Source organism: Phyllostomus hastatus, unplaced genomic scaffold (genome assembly GCF_019186645.2).
Source record: "Phyllostomus hastatus isolate PE091 unplaced genomic scaffold, TTU_PhHast_1.1 phas_scaffold_21, whole genome shotgun sequence".
Classification (NCBI taxonomy): Eukaryota; Metazoa; Chordata; class Mammalia; order Chiroptera; family Phyllostomidae; genus Phyllostomus; species Phyllostomus hastatus.
The window spans coordinates 41,577,021-41,599,741 of NW_025334017.1; the positions used below are offsets into that span (position 1 = coordinate 41,577,021).

Here is a 22,721-nt window from a genome sequence, read left to right on the forward strand (position 1 = left end):
GGATGGGTATCAAACTCATTTGTGGTGGGCTATCATAGACTTTCTGTTTCAGAGCTGTCCAGCATCCAATCTCCTCTTTTGTTGGTAAGGAATATCTTCTTTTATAGTCTTGTCGGAGAGTAGGAGCCCTGACCTGCCACAAATGCCGGAGCCTTTAGGCTCACGCGTCATGTCTTAGCTGCCAGAGTGGAACAGATAGATGCCCAGGGCCCGGCCCACTGGATGGTTCTGTGACCTTGCTTCTTGGATGTACGATCTGGGTTGGATGATTTTTGTTTCTGGGATTTTGAAGCTCGAATCTATGTTCCGAGGCTAAATGGGTCAATTAGAATTTACTCACAACAAAGACAGCTTTGGTGATGGCATGAACTACATTCTCTCTTCTTCCTTCTAGATCAGGGTTGAACTTCCTCTTCTTTAATCATCTAGACCGTGATGGTCCTTGTTCTCTCAGCCTCTTATTGCTGGGAGCCTCTGCTAAACTTTGAGCAAATCACTACCTCCCCGCCAACTCCCATTTTTTCTCCGTATGTTCCTTGAAAACAAGAACTCAGAATGACATACTACATATGTCAGGCACTCCGTTCAATGACAGAGAATGCATGGTGCATTGGCCTGATCTTTGATCCCATCCCCATGATGGCTAGGTGGGCTTTTCTGCTGCCGTTGTCTTTGCAGCTTGGTTTCCAAATCCTGGAGATGAAACAATGTTCAACTACCCTCTAGCTCAGCCGCTGGCTTCAAATCACCTGTCCGTCTGCTGTGTGTCTGTCTTCACAGGGGTGGTACTTCTCTCTTTAACTTCTTACCATGTTCCAGCCTTTCGCTCCCGCCTTAGAAAGGAGACTCAGCCAGTGCAACTCGGATGCCTTTCTTTCAATGCTTGTCATCAGGAGACATGGGTCCTCACCCAGTCATTGCTGGGGATAATCTTGATATAAGCTAGTTCATCTCTTTGTCCTTCCTTCTTCACATCGCTAAACTAGGCTAAGTAGTAGCGGAGGGCCAGTTTGAGGAGGAAATAAAATGATGGTCATGCTGAGATCTCTGCAAAGACTGAGGTGGTGATCATCACCCCATGGTGTTATGAATATTTTTCCGAATACCCATGGTAATCAAATCAATGCTGAAAACATTAGGAAAGATTAAGTGCCATTTGGGCTTTGGTTATTAACTACTGAGAAGAACTTTTTATTGAATGACAGCGGGGGGGGGGGGCTGGGGGCTAGGGTAAAACTACGTTTTCTTAATCAAGTAGTGACCTCTTCTGGGCAAAGAAAGCAGCAGGGCCTCAGCACTGGGGGACCTTGCAACATGGGCACCGAGGCAGGCAAGCAGTGATAGAGTGGATGGGCCCCAGGGGAGAACCTCTCAGGGTGGGTGTTTACCCTGGGCAGCCAAGTGGAAAACAAAAAGGAATGAACTGGAACCCAAACTCACTTGCCTAGCAGCTTTCTCTGGGAAATACCCTCACATAGAGTGAGCCCCTGAAATCTTGTGGACCTATTCAATGCGTTGAGGTGAGGCCACCGGGCATGCAAGCCGCCCACTTCCAGGAACCCCGCAGCAGCCTCTAGGGAGAATGGTTCAAGAAAGGTGCAGATGGGAAGTGTATTTTCGTGTAGGCCTAACGGGCAAGGAAAGAAGGGCAATTTCAGATGTGCAAAGCAAGGTTCGGAGAGTAGTGAGGCCTAGAAGAGCGAGGGGCTTTTGCCCAATGGTCTTTGGGGAGCCGGAAAGGGACATGTTCAAGTTCTACTGCAGTCTTGCCGAAAACCAAACAAGGTGATTTTTTTCCCCTCCACCAAATACCGTCATCTGTTAGTGCAGGCTCTTGAAAGGAGGAGGAAGGAAATCCCTCAGGAAGCATTCCTGGCAGCGCCAGCCCCCATCGCTTCCCCCTTTTCTGTGTCCCTGAAGGCCTTCAGCTGTGCTGGCTGGTGGAGCACCCGATCAGATGCTGTCTGTCTTGGGCAGTACCTCGCACCACGTTGCCAAGGACACAGGCCACCGCTGCCACGTAGACTCACCGGCCGCAAGGTGCAGGGCTGATGGGAATCACATTATCCTACCCCCTGTGGAATGGGATTTGAAAGAGCTGGACACAGAGAAGGGAGAAGACAGGGCTCCAGTTAAGACTGGGTTCTCTGACCATCCTTTCCTTCTTGTTGACAGTCACTCCTTGCTCACTTCCCTCCAACTCCCCGCTGTCTACTAAGTTGAGAAAACCTTAACTGAGAAACCTAGTAGTAATATTATTGAGTATTATACTGAGTATTATATTATATTGAGTAATATATTTCTCAATAGTAATATTTCTCAACAGTAATATTAAGAAAACTTGCACGCTAGATTGATTAGTAGCAGGGGAGGAACAGTTTGTTAAGCATTTACTGCTTGCAGGCCTCTGTTTATTCATTTATTCAGCAGATCTTTATTGAATGCCTGCAATAGCGTAGACACTGGGGACATAGTACAGTTGTCCCTTGGTGTCCATTGGGGGATGGGTTCCGGCATCTGCCAGAGACAGCAAAATCTGTGGACGTTCGAGTCCCTTAAAAAAAAAAACAACGCATAGTATTTGCATATAACCCATGCATTTTCCTATGTACTGTAAATCATCTCTAGATTACTTACAATAACTGATAATACTTTTATATTGCATTGTTTAGGGAATAATGACAATAAAAAAGTCCACAGAGGTTCATTATAGATGCAACTACTGTAAGTCTACATGGTCCACGTGTAGTTAAACCTAACAACAATATAACCTTTTATTTTTTAGACTATTTTTGTTCTGCAGTTGGTTGAATCAATGGATGCAAAACCCACCAATATGGAGGGCTGACTTTAGTAAGTAAAAAAAAATTATATGCTCAGCTATTATAAAAAAAATTATCAACAGAGATAAAACTTCAAATGTGCAATCTCTGAAGGCAAGGGCTCTGATGCAGTAAGAGGCTATGATGGTACGTAGGGGTTGTTAATCCAGGAGAGCTTCCTGTAGGTAGTGACCATCCTCTTCATCTCATTGCTCAGACCTGACATCTTTAAGGCCTCCTTGTCCCCTCTTTTTTTTCTTCTTACACCTTACATCCTATCCCCCAGCAACTCTGGTTGGCTCTGCCTCTGCAACATGTGCAGAATCCACTTTCTTCTCACCACTGCTGCCTTTCCTGTTCACCCAGACACCCCAGTCTCTTCCCTGGCTTGTTGGTACCTGGTCTCTCTGCTTCTGCCCTTGCCTCCTCGTGGTCAAATGTGTTCAGACCATTCTGGGTCAAATCAGAATTTGACTTTTAAATCTTGCATAGCAGGACACCTCAGAGGCCTTCAAAGCTAATCAATATCATGAATCTCTAACAGGGGGATGTAGTATATAGCATGTCACACTCATTCATTTGCAGGACTTTTCTTCTTACAGTGTATCTTATACAGCTCCTGTTCCATGGAAAGCCTTCTGGATAACCCAGAAATTGTCTAGGAGAACATATTATGTAAATTATTATTATTATCCCACATGATGACATAATGGGAAATGGAGCCACTCCCAAGTTTCGCTGACCTGGGGGTCAGGTTGACTGAGTTCTAGCTGCAGTTAGCTTCTTCTGAGCTGGGTGGCCTTGGGCAAGCGATTTAATTTCCCTGAGCTTTGATTCCTCATCCCTATGAGCTACACATCATAATTCCTGCCCTTCCTACTTTGCCAAGCAGTTGGGAGAATCAAATGAGATGATGGATGTTAAAAAGAGGGGCATCCCCTTCTCCCCAGTTCATCAAAGCAAAACAAAACCCAACACCACTGCTGTGCTACTGTGGGCTCCTACAAAAACATCGCTACTTCCGGTTACAACATCTCTGCACTTAATCGTAATCAATGGGCAACAAATGAACATGAGGTTTATTTATTTGAGCAACCAAGAGTGAAACCCAGGGAGTCGCTGGCTTTTGGCTAGAAATCAAACAAAACAGAGAATCCATGGGAGCGGAGGCTGTGGCGAGTGCCAGCCCAGGTCGCGCATGGCAGCCGGCAAGACAAGCCAGTTCCCCGGACAGCGCAGCAGAAAGAATGAAGAGAGGCAGGGTTGCGTGAACTGGGCTGGGGAGATAAGGAAACCTGAAAACACAGCACGGCAGGGACAAGGCTATAATACTGCAATGATGCTGATAAAGAATTTATTAGCACCTTAGCTAATGGTGGTGGCATGGTGCTCCCCACGGAGTCACTGGGGTGGCGTTGGGTGTGGTAATTCAGTGAAGGGCAGTGGGGCAGTGTGGCAACTCTAAGCTGGCAAAGTCCTGTGGGTCTTTGTAAAGCGCCCATTCAGAGTATCTGGTTCACACTAGGTCAGCAGGCTCTGCTGATGTTGCCTTCCGGACCCGAACGCTGCCAGGTCCTTGTCTTCTCTAGTGCTTTTGGCTGTGACTGAAGAGGTGACCTTGGGCTGGGGACTCTGATCTCCCAGGCTAATGCACACTCAGTAAAAACACCTTGATGTGGTCGTGGGCCAAGCCTCTGATGAGGATGACAACAACGATGATGATAATAAGATGAATTATGATAATCAAAAAATTAAGCATCCACATGGCAACTTAAAAGCCACTTATATCTCACCCTTTCTTTTCTTTTTTTTTTTAAGATTTTATTTATTTATTTTTAGAGAGGGGAGGGAGGGAGATAGAGAGAGAGAGAGAGAGAGAGAGAGAGAAACATCAATGTACGGTTGCTGGGGGCCATGGCCTGCAACCCAGGCATGTACCCTGACTGGGAATCAAACCTACGACACTTTGGTTCACAGCCTGCGCTCAATCCACTGAGCTATGCCAGCCAGGGCTATATCTCACCCTTTCAAAACATGACCTGAGGTGGGGGTCGATGTCCCACCGAACTGAAAGGGGAAGCCAAGGTCCAGCAACTTACCAGACATCACAGAGAAAGGCAAAGCTGGGTAGGAACCTGACTTTTTTTGTCCCTCCATCCTATTATCTTTGTTGTACATGAAGTTGCTTCTCTGGCCACTGCCCACAGAGGCCAGTAACCCCTCTGGTACCAATCCTGGGAAAAACTATTGCTGGAGTCTCACACCTGGAATAAGTTCCATTGGATAAGAAGTTGGGTGCTTTTGTAGGGCAGGATGATATAGGCTGATAGCAAAGTTGAGCTGTCACCAAACCTCTAAGTAAATGTTCATCGTAGAGTTTAATTGGAGAAGCAACATACAGTGTTAAAAACCACCTGAGTTCCCTCTTCAAATCTGGTACTTACTAACTACACAATCGAATATGTGTGTGGATTATTTTTTCTGCCTGTAAAATGGAGCTTATAATATCACCCACTGTGGCAGGGTAGTTGTGAAGTTTGTGTGGATATGCACAAAGCTCTGGGAACGGCATCGGTATGCATCAGTCACATTGCCGGACACACCCGGCACAGGCTGTATGCTCCTGGTTTCCCTTGTACCTTGTTGTTCTTGCTTTCTTCCCACTCATCACTGAACGGTAATGACCTGTCCCCACTAGACTGAACGGTCCTGAAGGAGAGGGCGCTAGACTTACTCACATCTCCATCTCTCATACCTGGCACATTGTTACCTGCATGAACAGATGAATAACTATACAAATAGCAATTTAGAAGAACTGGAAGAAATACATTCCATCACTTGTTTCTGGGTCTGTGCAGTCACAATTTCTTCTGACATGGTGTGAAAGCAAGTAGGTGGGTATCTTCATACACTTCATCCTTTGCACTCATCCTTTGACTAATCTGTCTTAAAAAAAAGTCCGTGCTCATTGGACAAATACTCTGCAGTTAATTATTTGTGTTATCGAGAGTGTTCCCTGATTAGGTATTGATTGGTGAGGACAGAGACTACGCTTCATTTTCTCTTAGGTCCCCAGTGCCCGAGAGCTGTGACTGTCATCCAGGAAGCACTCAGTCAACATTTGCTCTAAGTGGCCAGTGGGTGTCCTCTCGTTTTTGTTACATGTCCATTGATCAGGAAGTTTCATTCCAAAGTGTTCTCTCCACCTACACAGAGACCTTAAGATCCAGGTGTCAGTGTCCTAGGAGAGAACTCAATAGACTTCAAAAGGTTTCTGTTTGTACAAAGCTATTTACCAGGCTCCCTAAGCAAACAGGAGAAATGGAACAAAACGATAAAAACAATCTGTGGTGCTTTCCTGTGGGATTTTCTTTCAAGGCATGTCAAGTAACTGGCGAAATTGACTTCTTGGAGGAACAGAGAAGAAGGAAAATAGACGCATTATCAGGAATCTTTGTCTCTTGTGGGTTTTGTGGCTTTAGCTGACCGTGACTCTGCCCAACCTTTACTAAACATTTCTTTCTTGGAGTGACCTCTAGCTGGCTGGGTTCATAGAACGGTGGCATTCCCTGGAAACACGGTAGGCTGAGGCCAGCCAGGGAATGAACCAAGTGGAGTGACCTGGCCTTTCTCAGAAACGAGTTTATTAAGTAACAGAACCCAGATGGCAGCACAGCCAGGGGGCAGGGAGCATGGGTTGGGCTCAGGTTATCGGGGCCGGCACCTTAATTGCCTGGCACGGAAATGGACACAAATATTTAGGTAGCTGCTGGGTTTCTCACAACCAGGAGGACCACAGCTTATAAAACAAGCTGGCAGCTCATTGCCTCTGAGGCGAATGTTATTGTCCCTGTGAATAGATGAGGAAACGGAGTCTCTGGGGTTACGCTGGAGTTGTCTAAGGTTACCCAGAAGTGAGCGGAGCCTGTATCCAAATTCTGAGCTTTTGATGCTGCCACACCCTGAGCTCTTCCCCTCAAGTGAGAATCTAAGAAGCCTCAACTTTTCCCAGCCACCAGCCCAGGCAGGGATCGGGCATATTTGGCTCATTGTCATTATCTAATTACCAGTTTGCTCTGAAGCGTGACTTCATCTCTGGGCAGCTTCTGGGATGCAGGCACATTCAATAATGACAACAGATGTTTTTTTTCTGGGGGTTGAGAAGCATAGCATAGTGAGAAGATACAGGTTAAATGACCAAGGGCTTTAGAACTCCTTGAGTCATAACAACTTGCAAACTCCGAGCACTTCCTGAAGGCTCTACATCAGGAGCTCACTCTTCCTTGCAATGACCTTGTGAAGTACGCATCGTTATCATGTCCATTGTACAGATGAAGAGCCTGAGGCTTGGAGAGGTTAACTTGTTCAGGATCGCACAGCTGGAAAGCAGAAGAGCTGGGGGTTGACTCGAGGCGGCTTGAGCGCTTAATCCTGACTCTGCAAATATGTGTTACATTCTAGGATAGTGCCCGTGGTTCTCAAAGGGGTCCTACAGCCGGCCACATTGGCATCAGTCAGCAAATGGTTAGCATTGTGGAGTCTTGACCCTAATCCCATGCCTATGAGTCAGAGACTCTGGAGGTGGGCACGGCAGCCTTCCTGTCCTTACATATGTGGGTGCCCAGTCGTGTTTGAGGACTTGAGTGTATAGTTCTGCTGTGCTGGGAGGAAGGAAAGGACTTACTCAGGACACAGTGGGCACTAGCTAAGCTTCGTCCTGGGAAGGTGTTTTTCCAAGAGGTGTTGTCATTTTAGACTGCGGACGACACCTGGGGGAACAGAGGAGAAGCAGATCTCCCCAGAGAGAGGATTTGATGAGAGGAGAAGGCAGGAAGAGGTGACATCACAGCCCCCTTCCAACAATGTGATGTGTTTGTAGGACAGGTATTGTTTATCTGCTAAAGCTCACTGGAGTCAAGTGACTTGGCCAAGGTTATGTAAATAGTGACAAATAATGAACTCAAACCTAGACCTCTTTATACAGAATGTTACAGCTGCACTTTCTCTTTGAGGTACGGTGAGTCTTAAAATTTCAGCAGTTCCCTCCGAATCATGAGAAACTCTCCTCAGTAACTGTCAGTCATCTCCAAAATATAACCTGGAATGAGGGGGAGAAAAAAGGACAGGAGGTTGGTGGTCCGGGGAGGGGGGTAAAGATGAGAGGAGGGGTTCAGTGAAGGGCAGAAAGGAGACAAGGATGACTACATGATACCGTTCCACAAACTCATGACTGTCTCGTCATCGTAGTCATTGTTGTCACCATTTATTGGACTGTAAGCGCTCTGATATGTTACTAGCTGTACAATGTAGAACGGGTGACCTTGAGTTTGATTCCTGACTTTGACGCTGTCCCTGAGCAATTGATTTAACCTCTCTGAAGCTAGCTCTTCGCCTGTAATATGAGGATTATTAGGATTGGAAGGAATTTTTGAGAAAGTTATTCTATGGGGAACCCTTAGCAGTTTGCCTGGCTCATAGTAGGTGCTCAATAAACATGCATTATTGATTGTTGTCGCCTTGTCCAAGGGCTGGCTCACAGGCAAGCAAGACACCCATGGCTGTAAAGGGACCCTCAGGGAGAGAGGACTATTACTCCGCTGTTTGCTGCCACAGAGAGGTCCCATTGTTTGTCCATTGGTACCTAGTATCTTCCCTACCCCTTCCCTTTATTTCCCACCCCCTGAGACCATTACTCTGCTGGAGGTTCAGTCTTAAGAAAGAACACTGTCTTCAGAGAGGTCACAGGTATACAGCTCACCCACTCTATTGTGTCACCCAACACAGTGTCTGATGTCCTGAGCATCAGGGATTCATGTCGCCTGGATGCCAGCTGCTGGGAGGTGACTGGTGGTGGCAGAGAGCAACGTTTTCAAGGAATCTCAGCTGGATAACTCTTTCTGATTGGTTGCTCAGCAGATTTGTGGCAAACCAAGCTTGCTGGATCCTCTTACATCCTTTATTTATTTAAAGGGCACTAAATTTTATTGACCAATTGCAGTATGCCAAGTGCTGTGTGGCACTTTATGAATGTTATTTCCCTTAAGTGTTGCAGTGAAATCTGTAGAGTGGTTCTAGTTATTCCCAGCTTATGAATGAGGAAATACAGTATCTGTGAAAGTGCATTTGGAAATCAGGATTAAATCTAGTCTCTGGTGCTGATGTCTCAGCTTTAGTTCTCTGTCAGTTCATGTCTTAAATAGTTGCTTCTTCCTAAAACCAAGAAGAGCTGGACAAAGAGGCCCGTTGGCAGAGCAAGTGGAAGAGGGTCTGGCTGGAAGTGGGAGCATAGGTCCAATTCCCTTTAAATTAAAGCCATTTTTCTGCTCCTCCTGGTGTATGAGTCTGGCTCAGCTCCACTGTTCCAGACATTACTTTGAAGTGATGGCCCATTCACTTTGGTCTTGAACAATGTGCGTCGAGAACTCTAATGACTGTCAAATGAAGGGATGGGCCAGCCAGGAAGTCTCTAGAGGATTGACTCCATGACAGGAACCAAGAGATCACTGCAAGTGTATTGATATGGAAACAGTTCATTTATCATTGCTTCTCTCAGTGAGAAGGCTATATATAGGAAGAGATGTTTGACCAACCACCGGAGCTGGGGATGTGGAAATAATTCCTCATTAAGTTGTTTCTAAGGGATGGTGGTTAATGTCAGGAAGGCATGCAAACCTGGACCAGAGCAGAAGTGTTTGCGTTGACACAGGGGAGGCTGAGGCTGCTAGCAGATGCCACCTTCTCTGTTTTCCTATGTGTAATGGATGACAAAACGGTTGAAGAATATCTCTTGGAAGGGGTGCAGAGTGGTTCCCTTGTCCAGCGTGTTCCTTTCCTTTAGTGCAGCCCTGACCTCACTCAGAAGAGTGCTCAGGCCCTCGTCCCCTTTCCTCCCTGTCCTTCCCTGTCGAGCTCCTCTTCTCATTCTTTGGCCGTTGCTGGGCCGTGCTCCATTCCAGTCTCCAGCTGCAGCTCCCTTTCTGTCAATCAGAACACCCGCCACGAGGCCAGAACCACAGGGTGAGTGCAAGGGCAGCAGTGGGTCCCGAGAGGCAGGTGGGGAGGGGGCTGGGACCCAGGCCATCTCTAGCATTGAGAAAAGGAGGTTGGAGTTTGGAATCACTCACTCTGCCTCTGCCTATGTGACTTGACTGGAATACGTGGGCTCATTCACGAAATAATGTGAAAAGCTAACATTTCTCGAGTACTTCACTGTATGCCAGGTACTGTTCAGTTCTTTACGTGTATTTACTTAAATAATCACCACAATAATCCTACAATATAACTATGGGTATATTCCCCATTTTACACACCAGAAAACAGGCACAAAGAAGTTAAGTCGCTTGTCCAGGGTCACAGAGCTGGGCAAGCAGGACTTGAATGCAAGATTCTGGGGACAGAATTTTCCTTCTTAACCACTGTATGAAGCTGCCTCTCCAAAGGGGACAAAGGGCATGGGTGAGGGTAGAGAGAGGTCCTGTCTCTAACATCTTTTTGGAAGTTGAAATTCTATGAGTGTGTCATTATTAACATGGTTCTTCAAGAAGAGTGTGAGGGCCAAGGCAGTCTGCAAAGATTTTCAAGTGGGGTGGAGTTGTTTGGGGGTCACCTGTGGAGTAAGGGTCACGGTGTGGTCTGGAGAAGAACACCCCGGGAGTTACTACTCCTCCACCCCCACATCTCTGCTGTGCCCATCTAGAGATACCTAGAAGAAAACGGAAGTCACCCAGGTGGCACATGCAGAGAGATGGGTGTGTGCCCAAGCCAGGAAGGGGCTGTCCCTCTTCCAGAAGGGTGTAGAGAGATGTGAGCGAATGTGTTCATGTTAGCTCAGTATTTCTTAACATCAGCTAGTAGAGCTAATTTTCTGACACTGTCATTTTTCGCACCCTCATCTCAATATATACTTGTATCTCCTCGAGCTTTAATCCGGGTATGTAGGGGTGTGTGTGTGTGTGTGTGTGTGTGTGTGTGATTATCCATTTAACACCAATCTCTCCATCCACCATAAGCATCACAAGGAAAAAGACTTTACAATGTTTAATTTTTTACCACTGTGTTCCTTGCACTTAGCACATGCCCAGAACATAGTAGTTGCTCAATAAATATTCATTAAATAAATGCATGTCTGAACTAGAATCTCTGCTTTGTCTATGCTGCTTTTGTCAAGTTATCAAAAGTCTGTAAGCCTCACTTCCTTTTGCAAAACTGGTGTTGGGTACTGACCTCAAAGTTCCTGTAGCCTAAATTTGGCAATAAATGTAAGTATTCAATAACTGATAATAATTGCTGATATTGTTAACTAGGTTAGTGGCAATCTCTTCCTGTGAAGGGCCAGATAATAAATCTTTTAGAGTTTGTGGGACAGATGAGCTCTGTAACAAAGACTGGACTCTGTCATTGTAGTGCGAAAATGACCATAGATAATAATGTAACCAAATAGGGATGGCCATGTTCCAATAAAACTTTATGTACAAAAACAAGAAGGGCCAGATTTGGCCCTTGGGTTGTAGTTTGCTGACCTCTGTACTCTATGGTCCGAGTGGTGTGGATCTAAAAGGTTATAGGAAGCTACAGTAACAGATTGCAAATATTCTTGAACTTTCTAGGGAAAGCTCATTCCTTCATTTTTTTTTCCATGTGAAAGATGGGCACCATTGTCCCGGCAGGGAAATCTGTGTCCTCAGAGTCTGTGTCTGTGGATGGCATTTCCCTGACGAGTGTGAGAGGCGAGAGCCCTGCCACATCTCTTCCCTCTAGCCCCCGACTTGTGCGCATCTCTCCGGAGCTAGTCTGCAGCGACAAACCTGGCCTTCGGGAGATGGGGACTCTGCTCGTCTCCCAAGTACGGCCTTAGCTATATAGTCAACCTGTCTAGAATAAATGCTTTCCTAGGAAAGATATTAAAGAGATGGTCTATTTTTTTTTTTAATTTGGTCAAGTCTTGGGAAGAGAGCAGATTTTAAAAATATGTATTTTTTTTAATGTCAACTTTTCTGTTGTTTTTTTAAGATTTTATTTATTTATTTTTAGAGAGGGAAGGGAGGGAGAGGGAGGGAGAGAGAGACATCAATGTGAGGTTGCTGGGGGCCATGGCCTGCAACCCAGGCATGTGCCCTGACTGGGAATCGAACCTGTGATGCTTTGGTTCGCAGCCCGTGCTCAATCCACTGAGCTACGCCAGCCAGGGAAAAAATATGTATTATTTTATTAACCAGTGCCACCCCAATGAATTCAATGAGTATCTTGAATATATATATGTTCAATGACTTCAGTAAGTATCTTGAATATATATATATGTATATTCAAGAGAACACGACAAGCATGCTTTAGGGAGAACATGGATGGTTTTTCAGGCCTTACCGTGCATCAGGCATGTGGGAGGGGGGCCAGGACATTGAAGTTGATGATTCATCCAGAACCGCATGGCATGTGGTTTCCCATGGCGAACTGAGGTGCTGTTAACAGAAGAAGGAGAAGGGATGCTGGAGATTAAGAAATTTCAGGTGGTTTGGGTACATATGAGGTAGCTGCCTCACCTTTCTCCTGTGAGCATCATGTTGTCTTTCTTGTGCTGATGCAAAAGATACATTGTGAAAAGCACCTTGCCCGTAACCTAGAGCAAAGTAGATCTGGAATAAATGAGTACTGTAGGTTTTCATGTTTTTACTGTAATTATGTACAAAACATGACACCCCAAAACTCCTCAGAAAAGTTAGGCTTGCCTGAGCTGATCACATGCTGCTGAACTGTGATGTGTGTCATCTTTTAATACTATTGAGGACCCACACACTGCACGTCTTTCTGTTCTTCCATCCTTAGAGTTTGGGCAATGTCTCCCCTCATGGTTACAATGTGGTTGCCTCAGCTCCAAGCGCCATGCCTTCTCAGGTCATTGTCTCAGACAAGAAGGAAGAGAGCAGGTAGCAAAAAGGGCTCCTCCTCGTATGATTCCCTGTGTATTAGGGAGGGAAATCTTTCCAAGACATCCCTTTGCTAACTTTTCTTTGTGTGTCGTTGACCAAAGTGTGTCACGTGCCCAGCCCTAACCCTGTCGCTGGTATAGGGAGTGTGGTGAGTATGCTTGGCTGAGAATCATGACACATCCACCAGTGCCAGAGCAAGGAGAGGGGCATGTGGCATTGAGTAGGGAGGGCTTCCATGTCTCTCGGTCATCTCTTCCCTCATGGCTGGAGACTGTGTCTGCTCTGTTCACCATTTCCTAATACAGTGCCTGACCTATACCACACACTCCATATATATTTGGGGGGAATGCATAAGACAATGGATGCTTAAATTACGACTGGAATGCTCTTTCCCTTGCCTTTTTTCTCACTTATTCTTCTGGTTGACTCCTTTCTCCAAGTCTGATGTAGACAGTGCTGGAGCTATTCTTCCCGCCTGAAGATGCCTCTTCCCAAACACTGAGACCTGCCACACTGTCCAATTTTAGCCTTTGATGTGGGTTGATGAATGTGGTCAAGGCAAGCACAGGGTGGGTGAGGCTACCGGGGAACTCAGATACTGCATGCACAGGCCTGGCCCAGCCCATTCCCAGCAAGACTGGAAATCAAGACAGAGTGTTCCCTTTCATTCTCTCTCTGGGCAGTTCCAGTGGCTTTTCAAGCTCCACTGTTAGACTGCCAACAAACTAACAGGCATCTTCCGACAATCTTAAAGAGAAATGGCTTAAATGCACCAAGTACCTTGGAAGTATTTGTTATTAAGCATTTAATGAGATAATTATAGACCTCTTTCACTTAGCTCATAGCTCAGAAGGTCTATACACCCTTTTTGGATATCACTTTGTTAATCTATAATAGTTTGAATGAAGCGCCAAAAAAAATTTACTTGAATAAGTGATTATTCTGAATTATTCATGACATCAGCCTTGTTTACCTTCATTGTTGGGTTAAATCGGGGACCTCTTTGCTCAATTCTAGAGTATCCCTGGGAAGGAGATAGACTGATGGAGTGGCTGTCTAAACTGTGTTGCATCTGATCTCTGTCCCTCATTAGCTGTGTCACACTAGACAAGTTGCTTAATATCTCGAACCCTCAGTTTTCTCACCTGCAAAACTGGGCAATAATTGAGGGTGGTTCGGGCAACAGTATCTGCAACAAAGTACAGGCACAGTAAATGCTACCTCTGATTGCTTTTGCCAACATGTTAATCTTCATCCAGCCATTGGAATGAGTACCTTTTACAGAGACGGCTGTAGTTGTCGTCTTTGAAAAATCGATTGTGCCACTTGGGAGACACAACGTCAGTCCATCCAACAATAGTCAGGCGGTAGTTGTGAGACACTGTTTGTATTCTCGGCCCCATACTCGGCACTGGCATTATATTCAGAACCTGCTGGGTTTTCCTGGTTGCTGAAAATAACTCTAACCAGTCAGTTAAAGGTGGTTAAGAAACACCCAGAGAATTGGTATCTATTTGTTCTGCAAAAATTAGGTTCCTTGGGTTGGATTGTCTGATTCTGTCACTCAAAATGGTCACTTCAGGCTGCTTGAATTGATTCTGTCCCGCAGTTGGGGGCGAACCGTAGGGTTTCATAACATGGGACATAGAGGATGTGGAAGGCCAGGAACTGGGCAGCGCTGGTCCTTAGCATGCCTGTCCAGTGACACATCAATCATCGCTTCAGGCAAGTCACCTCACCATCCTGGGACTCCTGATCTCTACAGTGAGCTTTTAAAGACCCACCCATATCACTTACCTGGTTATTTCAGAGCAAAAGATGGAAGGATTTTATCGTTATCATTATTGAGAATCTTTTCAGACACTAGTAGTGCCTTGGATCAAGGAGTAAGAACAATTTTCCTTTTGTGATCAGTTCTTTCCAACTCCTTGAATAAAAATTAAACTAAATGTAAGAGGAGATATTAAAAATATCTCTTACTTGATCACCTAGAAGTCGGAATGGACTATTGTGGAAGTTCGGGTCTTTAGAGAAGCACCTTCTAAGACAGGACTAGATTCCCGAGAGCTTTGCTGCAGGAAACACCTGTGAAGAAAAAGAGGGAGGAAGTAGGAGTGGGGAGAGCCTTCAGCCTGCATGCAGGTCTCACACATGTGAAAGGAGAGGCGGGAGCAAGGAAGGAATATGTCTCAGGCTGGAGTGCATTCTAAACTTTGGTATTTGGCTAGGTCCATGGGAGTTCTTGAACCAAAATTGCCCACAAGAGCAGTTCTGTGTCCTGCAGAAAGGAACCTGGACCGTGCTTAGTCATTGGTGGGGAGCATCCCAAGGGCAGTGTGGCCTGGACATAAACACAGGAGTGGACCGTAGCTGGGGCATCTGGCAGCTGTACTTCCCATCACAGGAGACTCAAGCAGTATGTCTTCATGGCCACCCACCAAACGGTGAGACATTTTTTTCTTGAAACACAGATCTTAAGGAGTTTGAAAACCCACCCAGATAGTTTGTAATAATGTAGGGTTTCCACTCAAAATCAGCATTTCATTCTCTCCTTTGACTTTCACTTCCCCCTCAGTTTCAGCTAGACCATTCAAGTTGAAATCCCCACCCAGGTTGGTAGAGTTCCTCATTTGATAATTAAAAGAAAACTCTATGTGAATCAGCCACATAGACTTCCTTTGTTGTACTCTCTCAATGACTTATGATTTACTACTCCTGGGTTTCACTGCTTTCCTGCTCTCATCCCTGCTGGGGTATTTCATAATTTTTCTGTACGTACTATATTACCTTTCTAAAAACTTAAAAAGGATGAAGAACAAAACATATCAAGATATAAGTTTTTAGAACTGGACTAATCAGTTACCTCTGAGGGGTGTTTGTAATTCACAAAGTGCTTCAGTTCATGTCCCATGGGCTGCTACATTCTGCCAGGCAATGTGGGGTCACAGGGCAGGCTTCCAACTCTCCAACTTCACCTTACTTCACCTCCATCTTCCTTGGGACTGACTTGCACTGTATGTAGCATAGATACACTATGCAAACAAAGAGGTGATCACACTACTTAGAGGGATGTACGATTTAGAACTGGTGATTGTTTACTTCTGGAATTTTCCATTTAATATCCTTGGATTGCAGTAGACCATGGGTAACCTGAACCACAGAAAGGCGAAACCAGGGTGATAGGAGACTACTATAACAGAGGTTGAAATAGTGGAGAAAGACTTCTCAGAGGCCACTGGACTTCAAACTCATTCAGTGGGTTTTGAATGACACCTTGGAAGATCAACACAGCGTTATATGGAGTAAGAGTAGCTGTCTGGGTGGTGTGGATCCTGAACCCAGTCCCTAGCTGTGTGATAGTTAAACAGAGCAAGTCCTTTTCTGTGCTTGAGTCTCCTCACCTGTTAAATGGGTAAGTGCAGTAGTTCATTCATAGGGCTGTTTGTCTGTAAAGGGTCAGAGAGTAAACACGTTAGACTTTGTAGGCTATGTGCTCCCTGTCGCAGCTACTGCTCTTTGCCGTTGCACTGTGTTGTGCATTACATGTTTGTGTCCGCCCTCCAATCCATATGTTGAAACCCTACCACCCCGCCTCATGATGATATTTGGAGGAAGGGCTTTTAGGAGGTAATTAGATTTAGATGAGGTCGTAAGGGTGAAGCCTATAAGAAGTGAAAAAGACTAGATTTCTCTCTGCTGTTCACCATGGGAGGACAGAACAAGGAGACGGCCGTCTATGAACCAGAGGAAGGGGTCTTACTAGACACTGCACCTGCCAGCACCTTGATCTTGGAATTCCCGGATGCCAGAACTGTGGGAAATAAATTTATCTTGTTTAAGTCACCGGGTCTAAGGTATTGTGTTGTAGCAGGCTGAACTGACAAAGACATAGTGGAAAGCATTGAGAACAACAGGTAAATGAATGGTTGTGGCCGTACGTCCACAAAATGTTATTTATGGACAGTGAAATTTTATTGCATATCATTTTTACATTTCACAAAACACTGTTATAGTTTTGATTTCCCCCCAATTATTAAAAAATGCAAATCATCCTTAACTCTCTGACCATACAAAAACCAGTGGCACCCGGGGTTTGGTCCGGGCACCATAGTTGCTGACTTGAGATAGAGCACTGAGTCACTTGTCTCAGAAGTGAGCCCCACTTATCAGATGGAAAAATGGAATCTGGAGAATTCACGCAAGACTCTGGACAAGAATGTCTGTTACGTGGATCTTTAAGTGTCCCGCCCAGTCAAGAGGGAAAACTGCAACAACTCAAACTACTGACTCTGAATTCCTTCCTCACCTCACATTTCTCTTCGTGGATCAGCTGTCTTTACAGATTATTTTTAGAACTCTCAAAATGGCAGCCACAGAGAGCCTACACCCAAAACAGAAGCAAAAGGGGAACTTCTCCAGCGAACACTCACAATGTACTTGGATTCAGCCACTAATCTTAGCACAGAAATGAATGAAAATTTACCCAAAGATATATGAGCATGAAGAGTTAAGCCAAAAAAAAATGGGTTGGACTTCTTACATTACAGAATACTTTTGAATTGAATGATCTTGACTTGCTTCTCTCCCTCAGCTCAGCAAACTTTCGTATTACCCTCCTCCTCCTCGCTTTCGGGGGAATAATGGATGTTTCAAATAAAAATAGGTATAAATCACTGTACGAATAAAATGAATAAATACGATGTGCCTAGAAACAATATTTAATTTGAAGCTTCATTTTTTCCTTTAGCCTGAGGGAACGCATAACTTATATTTGTGTGTTGCCTTGGTTTTTTGAAGGCTTCTATGTACTGTTAGCTCATTTGCCTTTTACACATTTTTTTCATTGTAAAAAAGGTGTTTGCATGCTATACGGATTTGTCATTTCCCCCTCTTGCACCCCAGGGTGAAATGTACAGTCCATGAATCACAATGAACTTTCGCTTATCTGGCTGCCCTGCCCCATTCTAGTCCCTGATTCACGCCACATGGACTCTGCCTCCTTGTCATTCGACAGTTTACAGAAGAGTCAACGCTTGCTCACATTTCTGTGCCCGTGTTCACACAGTGCCTATGGAACGGAATGATTGGCCCCCCAGCATCCCCCTGTCTTCAGTGTAGATGGGAAAGAACAGAGGATGCACATTTGAGGTAGTTCTACAGAATAACAGCCAGACCTCTCAGATCTCCTGTGCTCCCTGCGAGCGCCAGAGGGATGCCCAATTATTCTGTGTGTTTATGTGGTCACCTCTTTGCAGAGAGGTCAGAGGCCTTTTGCCAGTGGCATCTCTTTCAGCTTCAATGCTTTCTGGTGGCTTTTTAAAGGAAGACATTACAGATAGGCTGGAAGGAAAAAAAAAAAACACCTCCGCATGAGACTGAAGATAATCAAAGAATTAACTCTGATTAGATCCTGCATCCTACCACCTGTCATTGTTCTCCTAAAAATTTAAGTGGATAACTTTAATTTCTAGTCAACAAACATTTTAGGGGCCCCAACTCTGCATTAAGACCTGTGCTATGTGCTAGATGGGTGGTGGGTGGTAGGTGGAGGCACAAAATGAAATTAAAATGGTCCTTCTTCTTGAGGTCTGGGCAGTTTAATGGGAGTAGACATGTGTGTATAGACACTGTCAATGCCATGCATTACAGGATTGGACAGCCATGAGCACAGAGTGTCAGGGGAGCGCAAAGGAGGAACATCTCCATTGCCTTAGCTGGGAAGGGCCAGGGAGTGTGGTCTAAAGGAACCAACATCTCCGTGTCTTTCTACTGTTGGTCCAGCTTCGATGCTACAGCCTCTGCAAGCTGGCTATCCCAGGGTCACAGCACCTATCAAACTGAATGATCATCACTTGCTTAATTATCTGATCTCCCATATATTTCAAAAGACAGAGGTGGTTTGTATTTTGCTCATAACATGTCCCTGCCATGTAACAGTACCTGACACATAAGAGGTACCTGATAAATTTGGGTCGTGTGCTAAGCAAGAGAATATTAGCACGTGAATTTTCACTTTCTCTCTCCAAGCGCTAAGGGGAATTTTGTTGTAAGATTTAATGACGCCGTATTGCGTTCCAAACTCTGAGCCAAGTCTCGAAGGAAATAATAAAGTAAGGAAAAACATGTTAGAATGTTTGGATCCAAAGGAACCTTGGATGTCAGTTGATCCATGTCTCATTTCTATGGATAGAAAATTGTAGTTCAGAGAAGCGCCGTAACTGTTAGAACAGGTCACCCAGATAATTAGTAGCAGAGCAAGTCTAAAGACCAGGTATCCCGATTTCCAGTCCTTAGTTCCTTCCTGTGAGTCACATGTATTCTTTGATCAGATGCAGATGTGCAGTGGGGAAGAGGAAGGGCTGTGAAAAGGACTCACTTCTATTGCTGGCATACAGAATACTTCTGAATTCTTCAGGAGCCTCCTCTCGCAAATACGGCTTTGGGTAAGAGAATATTTGATGTGATAAGATTATATTCTACAAAAACTAAAGAAAAATTAAAGGATGCTTTCTCTGGTGAGAAGGAATTGCTTCTAGCAGGAGTGCCCTCTGCTTTAGAGAGAAGACCCCTTTTCCCACTTTTCATCTGATGGCTCAGTGGGACCCAGAGGGAAATGATGGGAACAAGTGCTTGTCTGGGCTGTAATAGTCCCTGGAAAAGCGAAGCTTGAAATCTTTTAGGGATCCCAGTGTTCTCTCAGAATTGGCTTTGACACCGTAGAACTTACATCCCAACTTCCATGCCAAAATACATTGTGAGCAATGGTTGGATAGTTCAAGGAATATGTCAAAATAAGTTTTCATGTCAAGAAGAAGAAGACATGGTGTGCATCCTATAACTTGAGAATGATCTTTAAAGAGCATTTTTCTGCAGTGATGATAGGAAGAAATTGTGAGAGGAAAGCGTTCATTAGAGGGGATGAGATTCTGCCCTCATAGAAAAGCACGAAATTATTGAAAAATGTACCAGGGAAAAACAAAATAAGAAAACTTTTTGTTGTATTATCATCGATAAAAATTTATGGTTTCTTACATTTGTTAAGCTCTCAAGATGTCCCAGACATTGTTGTAAACCCTTAGGAATTAATGCATCTAATCTTCACAATAGCCCCATGGGGAAGGAGCAATTAATATTCTCATCTTAAAAAGAGTGAACTGAGGCATAGAAAACCAACGGAACTTGCTGGAGGTGATATTCTAGGAAATGGTGCATTTCACGTTGAAACATAGGTAGTTTGGTTCTAGTGCCATTTTTTTCCCTTTAAGTTAAAATTTTAAATCATAAAGTAATATACACCCTGTGGGAATACTTCTCGATCCCAAAATTCTACTCAACATGAATTAACAGAGACACGTACAAATATTTATGCACAAGAATGTGCTTCCAGCCATTCCTTCCAATAATGGAAATTGGAAGCATTCCAAATACTGAACAATTAGGGATGTATTAAGTGCTCAATTTAAAAATGAAAAAGAGAAAGCAAGCACAAAGAAAATTATGAAATCACTAATAATTCCTCTACTTTGAAATAACTGCAAAGAAATTGCTGAGCAAATGTTTCCATCTTTTTTCACCATTTTATTTCTGATACGAAATTGAGATCATACTGGATATATTGTTTTATGATTTTAACTTTCTTTGTGGATCATATTATAAATCATTTTCAAGCTATTCGTTTTTATCCTATCACTTATTTTAATGGCTTTACAGTATTTCATCATTTGTAAACATCCCAATTTATTTAACAAAACTTTTATTGTTAGATCTGGCCTCTTATTTTTTTTAAGATTTTATTTATTTTTAGAGAGAGGGGAAGGGAGGGATCAAGAGAGGAAGAGAAACATCCATCAGTTGTCCCCAGCCAGGGACCAGGCCCCCAACTGAGGCATGTGCCCAGGTGGGGAATTCACCCAGTGACCTTTCGGTCTGTGGGACGATGTCCAGCCCACTGAGCCACACCAGTCAGGGTTTGGCTATTTTAATCATTATTCTGTGGCGCCTCAAAGAATTGTAAAGCATCGGTCATAGAAAGTGGTTCAGGATCTTTAACGTGGGGTTGAAGACTTACATGATCTGCCCCAACTCTTCCAAGTGCATCTCCTTGTGTTTTGCTCCACTAATCATGAACACAGCCGAGCAGAACCACTTGTTCTAGAAGTGTAACTGGGCATCTCTTACAGCACCCATGCAGTTCCTCTTTTGCATGTATTTATCTACCTAATGATCTGGCCATTTTTTTTTTTTTACTAGACTGAAAACTACTTGGAAACAGAACTTCCGCTGGAATAAACTTCTTAACACCTCATGGCAAAATTGTGTCTTGCACTTAGTAGATGCTCAATAAATGCTTGTAGAATAAATTAAAGCAATACAATACTATTTTTTAAAGTATAAGATTATAAATCATTCAAATAGCTAACCATAGGGCACAAGTTGAGTAAACTATGACCTGCCAGAACTAAAAAAAATATTGAGTATTAATTAAAAGAAAAAACATAACAAAAGAGAAAATATCTGTATGTAATGTTAGCTGAACTGAAGAACATATAAGTAGAATGTGCTAGAATTTGTCTGTTTTAAATTGTAGGTAGGGAGATAAGAATGGAAGGGAGCTTTGGAGAAATGTGAGAGGTGGGTGTTCAAGTGGATGGACATGGAGGTAGGGAATTTTCCTTTCTCAACTTTCTGTAATATTTTAAAAAGAAGGCGTGAATGAATGAATTGCATCTATCAACCTATTTACAGTTTTGAGGTGATTTTATTGGATAATGAAACATAAGGCATAAGCTTTTCCTAAAGTAACTTGTTTTGAGTATTCTCTGTTTTAACCAGAAGAACATGAGGCACTTTGTGTGTTTTACATGGTATCATTCTCAAAAGTATCCAATGAAGCAGGTAGCAGCCCCTGTCTTAGAACACTGAGGTAAAGAGATATTTTAGCAGCATTCTCAAGATTATACCACGAGGAAATGTCAGAACTGCAACTTGTGGGCAAGACTGTTGGACTCCAAAGCTCGTGTGGGCCTCACCACTCTGAAGGCACCACCTGATATATTAAGGCTGGTTACAACTCAAAGTAAGAAAATATTAGCTCATTAATAAAAAAATATTTAGACCCTACTTTCAAGAGGCTTAAAGTTTTTTTTTAAACTTTTGCATTAATTCACTGAATGGAATAAGCATTTTTAAAATTTATTTATTTATTTATTTTTAGAGAGGGAAGGGAGGGAGAAAGAGAGAGAGAGAGAAACATCAATGTGCGGTTGCTAGGGGCGTGGCCTGCAACCCAGGCATGTGCCCTGACTGGGAATCGAACCTGCGATGCTTTGGTTCACAGCCTGCGCTCAATCCACTGAGCTACGCCAGCCAGGGCTAAAGTTCTGTTTTAAAATAATTATCTATGTGTATGAAATACTGTTAGGAGGAAATGTGTGATAATTCCTTCATGCATACTCTTCTACTTGTAGTTGTCCAGGGAACATCTGCTTATCCTGTAATAATCACGTGCCTTCTCCTTGGAAAATACTTCTCCCTCTCTCCTTGCCTTGTGTAAGTATCCCTGTCTTGATTCCTGTGTTTTTTTGTTTTTGTTTGTTTGTTTGTTTGTCACACTTCCACTGTAACATTTAGCATTAGATTGTCATGATCTCTGGAGTATAAGCTTCTCCATGGTTGGGAAATGTCTTACTGATTTCTGTGTCTCTTTGTCCACCTGAACAAGGACTAGCAAAAATGCATTTTTAATTTTTTCTTCAATGGCGCTTGTTGTTAACCCTTCACCACAACTATTATTTACAAAACCTCCAACCCCAAACTGTGGCGTTGCAATTTACTGCTGCTAAACTAATGTGTAAAGTTAATGACTGTGGTTACCCAATTGTTCCTGGAGGGCTTCCTTTCTTTAAAAAAAAACTTTGATTTGTCACATTTCTAAAGCACTATGTGTCACAACTTCCTTGGGCCACGTGTAGTGTCC

General features: G+C 43.9%; 1 long non-coding RNA gene across 1 annotated transcript in view; it reads left to right on the top strand.

Moving 5' to 3' along the window:
* The window catches only part of LOC123833228, a 45,697-nt gene that overhangs the window by 14,281 nt on the left and 8,695 nt on the right, over positions 1-22,721 (top strand). The window contains exons 2-3 of the long non-coding RNA XR_006788193.1: positions 19,075-19,188; positions 22,213-22,294. This is a non-coding gene — a long non-coding RNA (uncharacterized LOC123833228). The remainder of the gene's footprint in view (positions 1-19,074; positions 19,189-22,212; positions 22,295-22,721) is intronic.